At 45.2% G+C, this 16507-nt stretch overlaps 1 long non-coding RNA gene across 8 annotated transcripts in view; it reads right to left on the bottom strand.

Annotated features, from left to right (window-relative positions):
* Positions 1-1875: 1875 nt before the first annotated feature.
* Gm32533 overlaps positions 1876-16507 on the bottom strand; it is a 29899-nt gene continuing 15267 nt past the window's right edge. For 7 of the 8 annotated variants that reach the window (XR_868967.2, XR_377527.3, XR_868969.2 and 4 more), the window contains one exon: positions 14733-15295. This is a non-coding gene — a long non-coding RNA (predicted gene, 32533). Of the gene's footprint in view, positions 4357-14732; positions 15296-16507 lie in introns of those variants that run through there. The other variant, XR_377532.4, reaches the window with a different exon arrangement.

Raw genomic sequence — 16507 nt, 5'->3', positions numbered from 1 at the left:
GCATTCTTAGTTTGGGGAATGATCTAGGCTAGAGGTCTTCTCAGCTTAGGGGGTCCACTCTGCAAGGTTTTCTCAACCATCTCAAAGGATTTAGGCCTGGTCAGGGGTTGGAAGTAAACAGCTCCCAAAGGACTGAAATAGCCTGAGATCATTTTGCAACTTGATGTGCAAACCGCCCATCTCACTACAGCCTCTGTCTTCAACTCAGCCAAAGTCAACCGTTTGCTGAGTCTTCACCCTTTCACGTAGACATGACTTCAGAGATGATCCGCCCCACGGATGCTGATGGAGACTATTTGTACCTCCTTGTGGAGAAACTGAGTCCCATGGCTGGAGGAAGAGGGTGTGATGGAGTCCAGCGGCTCTGGGCAGCCTCTCTGGGACACTGCTCGGGGATGTCTGGACAAGTATTTCAAAGGGCGACAGTGGTACAGGAAGACGACATGGCAGGCCCTTGGGTCAGGAAGCCAAAAAGCAGGCAGGGGCTGGGTGGGAGAAAACAAATTCACAGTGGCAACAGACCCTGCTCACTCTTGCAAGGTCCCTTCTACACTCTCAGCAATAAAGACTTACCTCGGTGACCCCCAGAACTGAGTATTTGGTCCCCAAGGGTCCTCAGCCTGCTAAAAGCCAAATAAGACCTTTATAAGGGGAAAACACCTCCCTAAGAGTGATCACTGAGAACCTGGACTTTAACTGCCGTAGGTCAGAACTAGAAAAGAGGAAGACAGTGTCCACACTTTGGTCTGCATATGTATCAAAAGATGGCCTAGTCGGTCATCACTGCAAAGAGAGGACCATTGGACTTGCAAACTTTATATGCCCCAGTACAGGGGAACACCAGGGCCAAAAAGTGGGAGTGGGTGGGTAGGGGATTGGGGGGGTGGGTATGGGGGACCTTTGGGATAGCATTGAAAATGTAAACGAGGAAAATACCTAATTTAAAAAAAAAAAAAGAAGAAGAAGAAAGGAGGAAGACAGACCCATTCAGGGGAGACTGTGATTGGTGTGGAGCTCTAGAGTCAGTGTCTGGCTGGGTACGCCCTTTGCTTGTCCCTAACAGTTGTTACCCTGATTCCTACGTGGAGGCTCATCGCAGAATCACGGAGGTTCTGGAGCGAAGCTTTCCAGTCCTGAGAAGATGGAGGCCCTACCCCCAGGCTACAGAACCGACTTTCAAGTTTGAGTGGGTCAAGTTAAACCTGAATAGTTCACCTTTCTTTTCTCACGAGGAAGTGTTTGTAGACAGATCCAAATAGTGAAAGATAAGGCCAACCTGGGTAGCTCATTGTTTATTCTGTGATTATTCACTTCTTGCTGTTTAGGGTGTTAAAATGTCCCTTATGGGGATGCTTGTGAGAGATAAATTAATACTTTTAATGTGCGCCTACTTGGAAAGTTTTTTTTTTTTTAGTTGACAACCCTATGTTAGCCCTCAAAATATGGTTCCTATATTGGGAACTTCCCTGGTGTCTGACTTCTCTAAATCTCAGAGCCAGTGGGCCGTATCACACAGTGTGCACAGCAGCATGAAGAAACAATGAGAAGTGGCCATCTGCCAACCAAGAAGGGGGCCAGAACTGGACCATGCAGGTACCCTGACCTCACACTTACCTGTGGATAAGCCTCCCTGTCTGCGGTGTTTTTTTAGGGCAGTCCTGATGGAAGGCTATAAACACCCGACTGAGAGATGGGGCCAACACAAGGTTAAGGCAGTCTTTCAAGCCTGTCAAGTCTGCCCCAAACTTCTAATATCAACTCCAAGTTAAGAATTTCTCCACGCACCAGCCCCACAGTTGATGGTCCCCCAGGATAACTTATACAATCAGAAAAGCAATGTGTTCTGTTCGACATCGTTATTTTTATAAGAGCAAGATATTGATCAGAGCCAACCAAAGGAAGAGATGGGGAAAACCTGAGGGTCCCAAACGGGAAGCTTCTGTGTCTTCAGGGACCCCTTGCCCTCTTGTCACCAAAGCGTGATATATCCGAGCAGAGCACTGACTGCCATCCAGGAAGCCTAGGCAAGCTTCAAAGCCTTTAGTTTGGGAGTGAACATCAGTGTGGCTGGAGCGTGAGACTCTGGCAAAAGTCTTGCTTCCAGCCAGGGATGCACCCAGGGCATCTGTTCTCCAATGAGCACTGAAGGATGAGGCAAGGCTTACATCATCCAGATTTCTCGAAACTAAACTCGGGGAGCCACTGAGTCAGAGCACAGCCTCTGGTCACTACTGCAGACCAGCAAGATGTCAGGTCACATGTCGTAAGAGTCAAAACAGCTCGGGTGGGAATGTCATCCCTGAGCATGCGGGCACAGGGGCTCTTCCTTAAGGTAAGCAGGCTTTGGCGTATAACTGCCACTTCCATGGATGCAAAGCGTGCTCCACCTTGCTCCACCTGAAAGGGTAGGTATTGCAGAAGCAGCATTCTTACAGCCCAAACTTCTCGGCTCAATATAGCAGCTGAAGTTATTTAAAACTCTTTAAACTCTTGGGAAACAGGGAAACTAAATGCAGTGTTGTTGTTACTTAAGTTTCCACAATCAATGCCTAATAAGCTTTAATGAATCCCTGGACGTGTCACTATGAAGGTGAGAATGGAGCACAGCCCTCCCTGGAACTATTCCTGGCAGAGTGTGAAAGCTGTCTGGCACCTATTGGCATGTACAAGCTAAGTGGGCCACAGGAAGCCGCGTGCCAATGTCCACCATCGGGCACTGGGCGTTAGGTGTCCAACATAAATCCAAAAGCCTCGGTCTGTCACGCTGACTTTACACAGCTGCTATGTGGGACACTTCTATTAGCTTCAATGGCAATATCAACTTGCCACTTTAATGCGGGAAAAGAGCAGAGCCATGTAGTAACTTCACTTCCCAGTGTAAATATTATACAGCTGGTGACAATAAACTGGAAAAAAAAATCAATAATATTTTTTATGAAGCAGATCGTATCAAGGTAACGACTGCTTAGACAGTCCTGGAAAGTACAGGGTCTCTGTTCTCTTCTTTGCCATGGCACCATGTTCTTCTCTTAATGGCTTCTCCAGTCTCCTCCGTGCACTTGAATCCAAGAGATCATTATCTGGCAGAATTAGTTTGTCTTCAACGCCCCACTATATAACAGAAATTCTCAGGGCAAACTGCTCTAAAGAAAGTAAAGGAAAACTGTTGTCTGCCTGAGGAGTCACCTCAGATTCTCAAGTTGTGGATATGGTGTCACCATGTGTCACCTTATAGGTTGGGGGTCACCATCACAAGATTCTTTTAATAATAATAAATAATTATCCATGCATTTTTGTGTGTGTGAATAGGTTTACAAATCTGGGTAGTTAGAAGAGAATAATTATATGTGTTCTTCATACCATAGAACCCAACACTGACCCTTGTACCATGCAAAATGGGTACATACTTCATGACCTCACTGAGTGTTAAGTCTGCGTATATTACATGGCTGAATAAGTGGCAATAATAGAACTTCCTTTCAGGCAGATTCCTTGAGAAAGTCCCTTGTGGGAGGTGTGAAAGGTAGAGTGGGTACTCCCTAGTCCCTCCACTTGTGTGTGCAGAGGGGAATTTGAAAATGGTCAGAGAAGATTCATAGTGTGGAAGAAATGAAATCATTGGGACTTTCCTTAACAGTTCCAGAAATACATTGTTTTAAAAGTAAATATTTTATGTGTTTGGGGGTGTTTTGCATGAATGTGTGTCCACTTGCCACATTCCTGCAGTACCCACAGAAGCCAGCAGAGGGCATCAGATCCCCTGAAATTGAAGTTACAGGTGGGTGCTGGGAATGCATCAGTCCTCCAGAAGAGCAGTCAGGAATCTTAACTACTGAGTCATTACCCCAGCCCTCCAAACGCAATCTTATGGGCACTGACATGGGTAATCCTGGAAGGTTCTAGTTGTAGCATGCTCTGGAACAAGTGAGCAGGTTCTGGATTCGGGGTGAATCTGGAAAAGACTGTACCTGCAAAAGGCTGTGCAAGCCCCAAGGTCTTGGACAACAGGGTTCCAAGGCTTCGCACGTTAGATCCTGCAGTCCACAAAAAGATTTGCCACTCTGATAAAGAAAGGCTTTGCCTCCCAGCTGTGGGAGGTGGTCAGCTGACAGACCCACTGTGGGCAACTTCAGAGTCAGCCTGGCTGAGGAGAGATGTAGGCTCTCAGGAGGTTCCAGTCTCTCAAAGCAGCCCACATCTGCTGACTGAGCCAGGCAGGGAGTACTCACCCCACAGCTCCCCTGAGCAGATTGGACAGTGTGAAGACAGCATCTGTCTCTGTCAAGTTGTCTTGTGTTTATAGGTTTGGATCTCTAGTAACCATTTGAAGTTCCGACGTTACCTCAGCATCTGCTTCTAGAGAAAACAGCTCAGATCAGCCATATTCCATGCAGCCAGTGAGCCAGTAACTCAAAGAACTCCTAAAATGTCACTTCCAGTTATCATTCGGGGATGGGGCGGGGCGGGTGTGTGTGAGATTTCCACTACTGAGACAGGAGAGAAGACAGATTTACATTGTGATATTGGAACCCTTGCATAGGGATGGTCCCATTTCACACCAGTTCCGATGTTCTGTGGAAGGACCCTTATGTAATTGGGGTTGGTGCTAGATCTCACATGCCTGTAGCCCTAGCACTTGAAGACACCGGATCGAGAGGATATCAGTTTGAGGCCAACACAGAGGATCCTGATCTAAGAACAAATGAGCAAATAAACAAAAGCCAGCCAGACAGAAAAGAACTCATAGGTAGGAATTTATGTTATTACACTTCATCTTTGAGAGGTAACTGCACTGCACATGGAAAGATGGGAAAGAAATACTTTAAAGGAGCCCAAACTAAGGTCCCTTCCACAGTGTTCCTTGTAATGGGCAAAAGAGATGCAGCTCGCCATAGTCTGATAGGAAGGACCTAGTGACAGCCTAAGAGAATAAACATTCTAGCAAAGTTGACAAAAAAAAAAAGCTGTTTGCAAAGGGTACTGATGGCATATTCTTGAAAGGAGTCACAGAATTTCAAATTTATAAATATAAATACAAACAGAAGACATATAAAGTAGTAAGCCGCGTGTGTGTGCACGCGCACTAAAATCGGCATTTCTGTTGTTTGAGGTTTTGGCTTTCTCTCCTTACAGACAGGAGTACTCAGTTATTATTCGGGTACCAAATTGTTCTTTGGGCCTGGATATAGTCAGGAGGCTGAGGTCAAAGGTTGTAATCTGTATCGTTTCTGGATCACAGCACTGGTTTAACATGTGTTTCCCCTTTCACCTTACCCCATAGTGAGTTGCCTGTGCATGTGTCTTCCCCATGAGCCCTTGGGGACAGAGATGCTTTGGTTTATTTTTATATCCACTTCCTCAAGACCTGACACCGCGTTTATTACTTTTGCCCATTAGCCATGTGTTCTGGTTAGATTTATGTCAGCTTGACACAAGCTGGAGTCATTTGGGAAAAGGGACTCTCAGTTGAGAATCCATATCCATAAGACTGGCTGGAAGACAAGTGTGTAGGGCATTTTCATGATTGGTGATTGATGGGGGAGGGCCCAGCTCTCTGTGGCTGGGGCCATTCTTGGGCTGGTGGTCCTAGATGCTATAAGAAGGAAGACTGTGCAAGCCATGGGGAAGGCACCAGTGAGCAGCACCCCACCACAGCCTTTGCAATAGCTCCTACCTACAGATTCCTGCCTTGACGTCCCTGGATGATAAACTACAAATTGTAAGATGAAATAAACCCTTGCTTTCCCAAGTTGCTTTTGATAATGGTGTTTAGTACACTAATGGGCACCCTACAACCTGTTGTTTAATTGAAGGAAAAGCAAGGAAAAGTAGAATAATAATAATAATAGAAACCCGAGTTGCAGGGAAAATATATTACAGATATGTGATGCCAACCCCTGGATCATTCAGTGGAGCTGGACCAAAGAATCCTCATCTTCCCGTTAGGCAACTTCTTCCTGTGTCAGTGCGCAGAGGGCTGAGATGTGTCTATGGGTCTAGAGATGGCCCTGCTGTAAATCCAGTTGAAACCCACATAAAGCTTATTTTTCCAGTTTATCTCTCAAGTTTGTGTTGTTGAAATGGACTCTGGGACACCAGGCACCCTCTGTGGTCCTGATAGAAGAAGAGCTGGGCTGGAGGGCACGTTATGGGCAAATGTGCACATTTTTCCCATTATAAATTCTGGTCCAGGTGGCATGCCAGGACATGTATCCCGAGATGAGGGGGATTTCAGCTGTGATGCTTCCATCAAGCATCTTGCCTCATCATTCCTAGCTGCCAGCATCCCCCTGTCCCTCTGTGGCCACCAAGTTTCCTAGTTGTGACTTGGGAGCGACACCCCAAAGTCAGTGTCTCTGAAGCAAAGTTTCTGATCTTCTCCTTTCTCCTTGATGCTCAGCTCTTATTGTCCCCCTGATAAGCCACGGAAACTAGCTTTTCCCTTCCCTGAGACAGATCACGGAAACCGGAATACCATCTTTCCAAAGTCAACCATGAGGCCCACACACCTCACTACCCATTTCCAGAGGGGGCCCACCCATGCCCAGGAAAAGGGGATGCAGTAAAGGAGGTGCCAAGAGGCCCTTAGAGGCCCTCCGTGCTGCCTCCCCTCCCACTCCATGCTTTTAGACCACTGCCTTTTCGCACAATCGTATTTCTGTGCAGTCACTCATGGTCCATTGAACCTACACGTGAAATAGATGGTTCACCCTGAGTCTTTGGGTCTTGAGTCTGAGGGCTTCTGTGTCATATAAAACTGTGATCAAATAGAAACAGGATGCTTTGTGCTTCTCGGCCTGTCTTGTTACAGGGTGTCTGAGCACTCATGAAGGACAGAGAAAGGATTACCCTCTCCCGTCCCCACACAAGGCAGAAGGAACTCTCATTACTTTTTGAAAAACAGGTGCATTTAAATTCTAAGACACACTTTCCCTGCTGTATATATTTCATTAGTAATACATATTATTCTAGAATGAGGCACATTTTATTCAAATCCATCCAGACATCTTTTTAGGTATACACTATCATTGTTTTATTGTATAAAAATATACATTTTGCCCATGAAGCATCTAGGCCAACTGTCCATGTCAATAGATAGATGTTGTCATCTTTTTCATATTTGCTGATAGTTCTGTCCGGCACATGTAGCATAATTTGCTTAGTGAGTTTTATCCCTGGCGATTAGACCATTTCTGACTTGTCACAATTTTGATTTCCATTGCTGAACATCATTGCTAACAGCCTCAGAGGAGATTAGGGATCTTCACGGTTTATAAACCATTTTCTCAGGCATCCTATCATCAACTCCTTTAAACAACCAGGTGAGATGGATAATTTCAGAAAAAGAAGGCTTGGAAATGTTTAAATTTGACCAAGACGGGTGGAAAATTCTCTTAAAACCAGAACTACTGATCCCCAGGCTAGTTTTTCCAAACTCAACCCCAGCCGTAAGTCATCCCCTTAAGATACTGGATAATAGATAAAAAAATAAAAAAAATTTAATGTGGGGGACTGGAGAGATGGCTCAGTGGTTAAGAGCACTGACAGCTTATCCAGAGGTGCTGAGTTCAACTCCCAGCAACCATATGGTGGCTCACAACCATCGGTAACGAGATCTGATGCCCTCTTCTAGTGTGTCTGAAAATAGTGACAGTGTACTCACATAAAAATAAACAAATCTTTTTTTAAAATGTGAGTGCAAATAATGATATAAAAGTCTTGCACACTACTAATTACACCAAATAGTGGAATTGTTTTTAAAACAATATTGCATTTTTAGAGAATTCCTTCAACTTTAGAGTTCTTGGAAGGTAGTTCAACTCTTTTAACCTTTGTTTTAATTTGTTCCCAATCAATAATTCCTAGACTGTTTTACTTATAGCCACAAGATGTTTTGACAAATAAAACATCCAACCACAGAGGCTATTTTTGACCCATGTAAACATCTTGGCCTGTCTGCTAGGGTATGGAGACTCTTTCTCCACTCTGCTCACTCACAGGAATTCTCTAGGAAGTAAGTCATACAGTTGGTCTCAACTTCTGGTCCCTATCATTCAGGCTGGAAGCAAGATCCACAGGGCACGTGACTATACAGTAGCAAAGCATCTTGCTTATAAGTGAGTTTTGATTAACGAAGGAACACGTGCCACTGCCAATAAGCATAACATGGCAGTGTGCTGATATTTAAAACCATATTCATTTCTATTACTAGGTATTATGTTATTAGCATGATCTGCCACTGTGTAACAAAACACTGAAATTATTTTTGCTATTTTTACAAAATAACAAAAATATCCATTTCCTTTCCTTTCTTAACTTCAGATTTAGGCCAAGGCAATGTTGCTTTCATCCTAAACAAGACTTACAATAATACTTTCCCCTCTCTCCCTCTCTATCTCACTGCATGTATGTTGTGCACACATTTCCATGCACACATGTATGTAGATGTGCAATTTCTGAGAGCCTATCCTCATACAACAAAATGAATTTGTAGTGAACAACAGTGGTAGAGGGAGGGTAGAGAAAAAAAAACAAAGAAGATAGCTGGATGGATGGGCCTCCGAATCTCAGGGGTACCGGCTAATGTTAGCATAGCTTGCAGACTGTCTAGTCATTTAATGAATCATAGAGACAAGAGAGTTACATTTGCTATTCTAAAAAGCCACAAGTCAGTGAATGCAAATGCGTCCTATTCAGAAAACCAAATTAAAGGAACTGCTGGGAATTCTCTGCGTAGTTAAACAGAACAATCTCTCTCCTCTTTAAGGCCATGTTTACCCTTCAGAAATCGCAGGCCCCGGAAGCCTGGAGCGTGGACCATATCATCTTCAGGAGTGATGTGCCGCATTAGCCAGACTCTGTCCTTCAAAAGAAGCAGCAGGAGATCCATTATTGTCCTGGGCAGCTTCTGTCAGAGCTCTGTGGCTCCAGGGAAAGAAAATGGGCGCCAGGGCTCCTGTCTAGCGCTGCAGCAATTGACAGGCGTGTTGGGTGGCCGACACCTGGGCCTTCCTTTAACTCATAGCCAGGTTTCAGCATGAAGACAACTTCCAAAGTCTGTGACAGAAAGTGGGGAACTGAATGGGACGAGGCGAGTAGGGACGTGGCAGCCCCCAGAGGTTTGACACTGTGTCTATCAACAGCGAGCACTTATGCAGGAGGCACATCCTCTGTTCAGACCACGGGAGGCAGCTGCTTCCCATTTCTGTCTCCATCTCCAGTCAACCCATGTTGCATTCAAACTGTGAGAACGTACTTGGTCTAGCCCAAGCTAAAAGGGATTCTGAAACTTAATACGGGGGAAAAAATAAAACAGAGCAGGTAGGGGTGTGTTAGCTCCCTCTGGACCTCTTTCTGGCAGGAGACTCCTCCCCACTGCTCTTGTTGTCTATGATCATCAGAGAACAAGTTATCTCTGATTCTGAGTTCCAGAGTCAAGACAATAATAACTTGTAAACAAAAATAATACATCAGTGGCACACGTCTTCAATCCCAACACTTGGAATCACTAGCAGACCTCTGTGAATTTGTGACCATCCTAGTCTACACAGTGAGACCCTGTGTTGGGGAAACACATACACACATACTCACTTACTCACTGCCTTTATGCAATGGTAATTGAGGAGAGAGAGAGAGAGAGAGAGAGAGAGAGAGAGAGAGAGAGAGAGAGAGAGAGAAACTACAAAAAAAGACACTGAAATTAGTCATGATAAATGAGAAGATAGTTCACCAACTTACAGCCTGCTCAATAATGGAGTATGGGGTGGCCTGTACATTGGAGGTGCTGGAGAATACATTGAATATGGAGCAGCATTTAGGATGAACACTGAACAAAGAGTAGGAGCTGGCAATCAGAGGAAGGGACAAGAACATTCTAGACCGGGATCTGCCTGACCTTCTGTGAGGGCCATATATACCAGCACGGATGGAATGTGGTATAGGAACAGAAAGTGGGTCAGAATGAGCTGAAGAAAGACTCAGGAGCCAGACTGCATAGGTCTTATACACCAGGGTCAGGATTTGTAGTATTTATTAGGAGCACAACAGAAACCGGGAAGAATTTTAGCAGAAGCATCATCTTGTTGGATTATTTTAAAATGTCCTTCTAGGGCTGTGTGAGTTGATAAAGCCAAGAAGCAACAACAGAAGCAGGGAAACCAGTTGGCAGCTCCTTTCAAGGGAGAACAACTCTGGCCTCGTGGTCCGAGGTTATAGGCCACAGCAATAGACACAGGGGACAGAGAAGGAGTTAGGACACACTTGGCAAACAGGACTGATAGGTGTTGGTGATGGATTTGGTGCAGAGGGTTGAGTGATGAGGTACAAGAACCAAGAATGGTCTCCTCCTCTGGATGGAGCCACTAGGCAGATACTGGTGTGGTATAAGAGCAACCCTGCCCCAGGGACAGGAGGAGAAACTGTTCTGTGTAGACATATTGAGCTTCAATCTTCTCTGAGACTCCAAAACAGAGTAGACAAAGAGGCAACGCACAGCAATCTAGAACTCGGGGTGAGGATGGGAGAGTGGGGAGAGGAGGAGTGGGGGCTGAAGTCATAAACTGGAGACTCACCAGGACAAAGAGAGTTTTTTAAACAATGCAAAAGGATGCTTGGAAGATGACTTCGCTGTTAAGAGGGCTTGCTGCTCTCCCAGATGACAAGCTCAGCTCCCAGGACCCACATCGAGCAGCTCAGAACTGGCTATAACTCCAGTGTGGGTGAACACTGACTTTTGCAGGCATCCACATAAAAAAATAGTACACGTTTACACACACACACACACACACACACACACACGCACACACACACGCACACACGCAAACACACGCACACGTCTATACAAAAACAAAATACATCTTAGAAAGGATGAGAATGACTACGGTCACTTTAGTTACCGTACCAAGTGAAACACCAGCAGGACCAAGATTGTACCTGAACAATGCCAGTATTTATAGTTCATGGGCAGAAAAATCCACCAGGAACCCCAAGATGGCTGGCGGAATGAGGTATCCAGATTATCATCTGGCAAGAAAAGGGGGACAAGCGGGTGCTGGAACACAAAGTACCATCTCAATATGGAACCAAGACCTACTTATGACTGGCTAGGACCACAACTGTTTAGTTCTTGCTCAATAACCCTCACTGTCCTGTTCTCCCAACTCCTTTATGTTCTGTGTTTCCAGTAAACTTTTTACTCCAAAATCTGTCAGCACAGCCATCCATTCATTCAACCTGTCGACCCATCTGACTATCCACCCACCCTTCTAAGTCCTAGACTTCTTATTGGGGGCACAAAGGGACACAAGAAGGAGCCCTCCCTCCGGTCTGTTTTCTTCCCCAACTGGTCTTTGTTTTGCGGTTCTAAGGAGATGGAACAGACTGCTTCTCCACTGTCCTGGAATTCAGTCTTCATAAACCGCCTCGGATCCCAGTTTAATTACGCCGAGTTAGTAGCAGTAATAAGAGCAATAAGAGCAGCACCGTGATTAGAGCAATCTTCCTCTTAATGAAGAGGGGGGATATTTCCAGCTTGCAAATCACCCACCCTGTGTCTTCACAGCCTGGATGGCTCCTACCTCATGGAAGCCTGCTTCCCCTCAGTTAACTCCCCAGTCTGCCAACATTTGCATTTTCTTTCAGCCTGTCAGCATGAAAAACTCTTATGTAGTGATGCCTTAAAGGTCAGCACGGTACCTGGAAAAGACTGATGAGACTATTTTCTTGAAAGACAGGCCTGCTGATTTCTGCCTGTCACTGAGCCTCCTACACCCAACACCCCTTCTGGCTCACCACAATCTCTGCTCAGGACTGCCACCCTCCCCAACTTCTGCAAAGTCTCCGCTTGTCCAGTAGGGCCCTTTCCTCCTGCTGTCACGAGGACTCATTTTTTTGGTGCGTCATTTACCCAGCTAGCTTTGGAAGAACAGTTCAGTTTGCTCAAGTCCCCTATGTAGATTAACCTACTACCTTCTGTAACCCTGCTCCTTCTGGCTCTGAACTCCATCTCCACCTTCTTTTCTCCTTCTGTGGCCTAAAGGCAATTGGCCCGTCTATTCTCTGCCCCTCACCCTGTCCCAGTAATACTTCCTCCAAACCAGTTTTCACTGCCCCAATCATCTCTGATCTATTTTTAGGGGCAGTGTAGTGTGCGGCAACTACCTTTCTCTTCTCCCTAAACTCTGAATCAACCCTATCAGCAGATTGCCTCACAGCCGTTTTGGAAGCCGGTAAGGGCATAAATCCTTAGTAAATAGATAGAGCCCATCAGCCTGTGTTTGCCATGGCAGGTGATGAATTACAGGAATTCCACTTGCAGCCAGTGAGAGCTGTCAACACAGCAATGACTCCACCAAAAGAGAGAGTGCAGAATGTCCTCCCCCTGGTGGGAGGAGGGGGGTCTTTCCAAATGAAATGACGCTGCTGTAGATGATTGAGTAGGACAGACTAGGTGACTCTTCAAAATTATTAGTTGTTTCTACTATTCATCTTTCCCTGACTCTGCCCTCTGGCTCCAGGAACATGAGTGCAGTTGTGATGGGCCACACCCATCCTCCCCACTGTGTGTCTCTGTTGACTGGATTTACTGTGGGGTGAATCCATCAAAAGTTATCTGAAGTGTTTCTTGGAGTCGGTGTTCAGTCTAGGAACCTGATGTCCTTTTCTGTCTGTCCCTGAGTGATGCTGCCACATCTCATGTGTGACTCCGCTCGTGTTTGCAAATGTACTGAATTTGTTGATTCTGTTCATCCATCCACATCTTGAGCACATGGGAGAACCTCTCCGGGGCACTGAAAGTCTCCTCTGGGAAAAGGTTAATCTGTAGAACTCTTTGCTGGACAGAGTAATGATGAGCCCGAAGGTGTGTTCCTGGGAAGTCTTCGGAAAGGAAAAATCAAAGAGGATGACCTCACCCTGGTACTCTGCACAGGTTTGGGGTATGCACTAGTAATGGTGTGCACTAGCAACGGTGTGCACGAGTGATGGTGTGCATTAGAAGTCAGTACAATAATATCAATGGTAGGCATTAGCGATGGTGTATATTAGCAGTTGATACATTAGCAACAGATACTCAAGCAATTCAGTTGCTCCACAAGAATTCCCCACCATGTATTAAGCACCACCAGATGGAAACTCCCCAAACCAGATCATGTCATTAGTGGTACAGCAGGAAATAGAGTTGCCTTCCAGTGACAGAGCCCACTGTATAATAGAGATAGGCGGGAGCTCCAGAGCCAAGGGTGAGAGGCTGGCCTCTGCACCTAGACAGATCTGAGCTTCTTCCCAACTTCAGCATGGCTCCTCTCATTACCAACCCCTTACTGAGCCCCCAAGTTCTTCTGCGAAGTGAGGTTATATGTAAGACAGTCACTAGGGCTAAATGAACAAACAGAATGTGTTCAACCAGTGTCCGGTGCACGGTTAAACAGGCACTGAACTTAGCTGGGCTGCTCTGTTTAAGACATGCCTCAGGAAGCTTGGGAACAAATATCTCCTCTGAGAGTGTCATTAGGAGGCAGAGGAGACATTCTAAAGTCTCTCTCTTATTGGGGCTTCTATTTCTGGATTTTGTTACTGTCAACTACAGACCAAAAATACTAAATAGAAAATTACAGAAATAAGCAACTCATGTGATGTAAATAGCGTGTTATTCTGAATAAGATGATGAAATCCTGAGGCATCCTGTTCCCTCCCATCCTGGGTGTGAAGCATCCTTTTTCCAAGGTATCCATACAAGATACACTACCCGACCTTGGGTCACTCAGATTTCACTAGACGCCATCTCTATTACAATACTGACTGTTGCCTTATCACTCACTGTCCTTGTGTCCCAGTGACCCCCATTTCCACTAAAATGACCACAAGTGCAAGAGCAACGGCACTAGCAAATCAGTCAGGCTAGAAAGAAGCTGTAAAGAGCTTGACTTACATGAAAGTGAAGGTACAGATTCATGTAACGTTCACTGTAAAATACTCTTCTGATTGTCCCGTGTTGGGCTTTATTATCTAAGTTAACATACAGAGTAATGGGCTCCATCATGGCATCTTTACACATATGTGTCACCACACTCTTCTTACTCATCCCCACACTCCCCCTCACCGTGCTCCCTCCTCCTTCCAACTGCCTCCCTTCTTCCTTTAGTCTTCCTCTGCTTTCCTCTTATATGTATCCTGTTTGTCTTGCTTTATTGCAATTTTTTTATCAATCTTTTATGGTGCCAATGTACACCTTAGCTCCATCAATGTGTACAAGTATGAGAAAGCAGAAGTATTCAGGTCTGGTACCATCGGGAGTTCCAGGTTCCCACTGTGAGTCTGGAAACACATCCCCTGTTTTGAGGGGACTGGGATATACAACTGAGAGGACCAAGGCTATCTATCATTCTTTGTACTCTTCTTTCTCTCCTAAACTCACTCTGTATGATGACCCTAGCTCTGCTCTTCTTAGGTTGTCCCTAACCATTCCTCAACTCCCTGCAACATAGCATATTCTACATTCCTGCAGCCAAGAAGCCTCTACAAGAGCATCCTGGGTTGGTTTCTTGTCATGTCTTGTTTGTTTGTTTTGTTTTAGTGGAAGGGGTGGGGAGTATAACGTTGAGTTCACTGATGGACAAGGCGCTGACTTTTCAGTGAAACTCAAGGATCTGCCTGTCCCAACTCCCCCAGCACTGTGACTGCCTTGGGCTTTCTACTGCTCCGATTAAATACCATGACCAAAAAGCAACTTGAGGAGGAAAAGGTTTATTTGTCTTATATTTCCACAGTACAGTCCATCAGTGAAGGAAGCCAAGACAGGAACTCAAACAGGACCGGAACCTGGAGGCAGGAGCTGATGCCGAGGTCATAGAATGGTACATGGCTTACTAACTCATGGTTTGCTCAGCCTACTCTCCTATAGAACCCAGGACCACCAGCCCAGAGATGGGACCATCCACAATGAGATGGGCCTTTTCTCATTGATCACTATTTAAGATAATGACAACCAGATCTTGTGGAAGTGGGCATCTATTCAAGGCACAGAGTGGGTACATTCAGGACACTCACCCTGAAGAAAAGAAGGGACATGAATGGCATGCATGTTCCTTGTTCCAGAGTCTGTTGTTTCGCCTCCATCACGTGTGAGTGTAGACTTCACAGAAAACTCTGAGCATCCTACACATTCTCTGCTTGGGAACATAGGAGGGCCTCGTATCCGTGCAGAGACATAGAAGATCTATGTGTAGGAAGGCTCTTCTGCTGGGCTTGACTCCCACCCCAGACAGAGCCTAGGAGACTTCCTGAAGCCACCCTGCATCTATGAAAAAGGACATAGCATTAGTGAATCTGGATTCAACCTCAAGACCTGAGGTTGGTGTGTCATGAGCAGCTTCCCAAGTATTACATGAGGTCATAAACGTCTTACTCACTCGGGCACTGATCTGACATCCAAAAGCGGATACCAGGTAGGTACAACCATCATGGTTTTCTGTTGTGCTAAGGACCTTCCCTGTCAACCTGGACTGTGTGCTCCTCAAATACACTTTACAGTAGACAAAAAGACAGAACCAATGAAATGAGGCAACCCACACGCCAAGATGTCTGTGTGGGTCATTTTACTGACTTCTTGGAGCTAGAGAGAGGAAGACTGAAAAGCTGAAGGCGTAAGTTTCACTAGTTCATAAGCTGCAGAGTCAGAGTTTATTGCCAGATCTATCTCATTCCAACTTACTTTTTTCCTATAATTTCACACAATTCTTCCCTATTTTAGGGTTTTCCATTAAACTCAAATCATAAATTATTCCTGTGGAAAAAGTATACTATTCTAAATTAGTGCTTAACAGAGATCTCTCCTCTCATAAAACATCTTTAGTAGGGCACATGACTTAGTATATGAGATGGTGGCTTTGTGAATGAGTCCACTATATAAACACACACTGATTCATTACATAGTACCCCCATACACACAGCTAGTGTCAATTAAAAATAAAATTAAGGGGAAGGGAGAGATGTCTCAGCAGTTTAGAGCACCTGTTGCTCTTGCAGAGGACCTAAGTGCCATTCTAGCACCTACATGGAATTCCAGTTCCTGAGTATCTGATGTCCTCCTTTGTCCTCTTTGGATAGCAGGCACACATGTGGTAAATATGCATACATACATGCAGGGAAGCATACACATATATATTAAAAATAAATTAGAATCACTTCATAGAGAAATAATCACATATACACCAACTCAATCATTAATCTTCTGGCCCCCAAAACTATGTGTCCATGGTCCCTTTCTATGTGAAGTCTTATTTCATGGGCATATTCAGAGCAGAACAGACAAATAAGCCCTAGGACACACATACAAGTCAAATATAATACTTCTGCTAAGAAAGAGAATGTATTCTCCATTTGAGATCATGGTGGGTCAGCTCTCCCCTTGGCATAGGCCCAGAGTAGCTGAAGACTGTCACTGAGGCAGATACTGTGGCCAAAGCACAGTGCTGATGGTGGAGTCAGACACAAACTCTGCATGCCAAGT

Source organism: Mus musculus, chromosome 6 (genome assembly GCF_000001635.26).
Source record: "Mus musculus strain C57BL/6J chromosome 6, GRCm38.p6 C57BL/6J".
NCBI classification, from domain to species: Eukaryota; Metazoa; Chordata; class Mammalia; order Rodentia; family Muridae; genus Mus; species Mus musculus.
This window is presented reverse-complemented; position numbering and strand designations above follow the sequence as displayed.